The sequence below is a fragment of the Primulina eburnea genome, chromosome 5 (assembly GCF_022965805.1).
Source record: "Primulina eburnea isolate SZY01 chromosome 5, ASM2296580v1, whole genome shotgun sequence".
Classification (NCBI taxonomy): domain Eukaryota; kingdom Viridiplantae; phylum Streptophyta; class Magnoliopsida; order Lamiales; family Gesneriaceae; genus Primulina; species Primulina eburnea.
The window spans coordinates 20644566-20646837 of NC_133105.1; the positions used below are offsets into that span (position 1 = coordinate 20644566).

Here is a 2272-nt window from a genome sequence, read left to right on the forward strand (position 1 = left end):
CATGAGAAGGAACATCGTTAAAATAGACATGTTGAGATGCTACGCCGCATACCAATGCTGGAGTATGCCCAACCCTCTTTGGATGGAGCACGCCCCAGCAATGTGAGGCCTATTGTGCGGGCAAACCAATTCGAAATCAAACTTGCTATAATTCAGATGATTCAAAACACAGTCCAATTTGGAGGATCTGCAGTAGATGACCCAAACACGCACATCGCAGATTTTCTCAAAACTTGTGATACTTTTAAATTAATGGAGTTTCTGATTATGCTGTTAGATTGCGTTTATTTCCTTTCTCCTTACGTGATAAAGCTAAAGCATGGTTGACTTGTTTGCCTGTAGGTTCGATCACCACATGGGAGGACATGGCGAAAGCATTTCTCATTAAATACTTTCCTCCATCCAAGACCATGAAGCTGCGGGCAGACATCACCACATTTGCTCAATTCGACCAGGAGTCTTTATTTGAGGCATGGGAACGCTTCAAAGATTTGTTAAGAAGATGTCCTCATCACGAACTTCCACTTGGGTTAGTCGTTCAAACCTTTTATTATGGCTTGCTTACTCCTAATCGTAATATGATAGATGCTGCTGCATGTGGAAACCTATTGAGGAAGACTGCTGAAGAGGGATATGAGCTGTTGGAGGAGATGGCTTCTAGCAGCTATCATCCTTAATCTGAAAGGAACAACCAGCGGAGAAGTGCAAGACTCCACCAGGTAACTGACCTTTCTGCTATTACTGCACAACTTGATGTTTTGAACAGGAAACTAGATGGCTTGAACATGAGTGGCACAGCTATGCGTCTTCAAGAGATATTCTGTGAAAAGTGTGGAGGCGAAAATTTTGTGAAGGACTGTCAAGATGGAAATCCCTTTTATGTGCCAAAAGGGGCACCAGTGAATCAAGTGGGAGTCCAAAACCGTCCAAGGAATGATCCGTACTCCAACACATATAATCCTGGATGGAGGCAACATCCCAACTTCTCATGGGGTGGTCAAAACAGTCAGAATCGACCACAAGGAGGACAACCATATGGGAAACAACCGATGTACAGATCTGATCCTCTTAGAGAAGTCCAATTTGGAGCAGATGATGTCTAAGTTCATTTCAGCCACCGAGACTAGACTACAGAATAAGGATGCATCGATAAAGGGGCTAGAGATGATAGCAAGTACAGAGCCAGAAACCTTGCCAAGCAACACTGACACTAACCCGAAAGAGCAAGTGAAAGCCATAGCATTGCGGAGTGGAAAAGTTCTTGAACAAGAGGAAAAAGAAAAAGAGGATCAAGGAAAAGAAGCGGTTGGTACGCACACATGTAAGTGTTCTAACTCTACACCAACACCCACTGCACAATCCAAAATTGTTATACCCCCTCCTTTTCCTGCAGCATTGAAAAAAGAAAAACTTGATGCGCAATTCGGTAAGTTTCTTGAGGTATTTAAAAAATTGCACATCAATATTCCTTTTACTGATGCCTTGATGCAAATGCTGCGTTATGCTAAATTTCTAAAAGACATCTTAGCTAATAAGAGGAAGCTGGAGGATCACATGACGGTAAAATTGACTGAGAATTGCTCTGCATTGGTACAAAACCAGATACCACCAAAGCTAAAGGATCCAGGGAGTTTTTCTATCCCTTGCATGATTGTTGATGTTGCTCTTTCTAAAGCTTTATTTGATCTTGGTGCGAGCATTAATCTTACGCCTTTATCTGTATTCAGGAAACTTGGATTGGGCGAGCCTAAACCGACACAGATGTCCTTGCAACTAGCTGACGGATCCGTCAAACATCCACGAGGATTCAAAGAAGATGTGTTGGTGAAAGTGGGAAAGATTACATTTCCTACATATTTTGTGGTGCTTGACATGGAAGAGGATATGGAGATGACTTTGATTTTAAGGAGACCATTCCTTGCAACTGGCAAGGCCGTGATTGAAGTGCAAGAAGGGATGTTGAGATTAAGAGTGGGAAAGGAAGAAATCACTTTTAAATGTTTTTAACGCTCTTAAGCACACACTGCACACTAATGATTGTTTTATGGTTGATTCATCATATTCACTTATGTGTCAATTTGTGCAGGATGCTATGAAGAACCCGTTGGAAGCCACGCCCACCACTGAATTGAAGGAAGATGAACTTGATGAAGAAAAATCTGCAAGATTGGCGTACTGTAATGCCAACCATCAATGGAAGCCAGAAAGGATGAAATTGAAGGACATGGGGGATCGAAGAGATTTGACCCCTCAGAAGTCGAGCATTGAGAAA

At 42.3% G+C, this 2272-nt stretch overlaps 1 non-coding gene across 1 annotated transcript; it reads right to left on the reverse strand.

Annotated features, from left to right (window-relative positions):
• Positions 1 to 414: 414 nt before the first annotated feature.
• Positions 415 to 520, reverse strand: LOC140833208 (small nucleolar RNA R71). The gene has a single exon (XR_012118340.1). It is a non-coding gene; the product is annotated as a small nucleolar RNA R71 (small nucleolar RNA).
• Between the last annotated feature and the right edge of the window lie 1752 nt (positions 521 to 2272).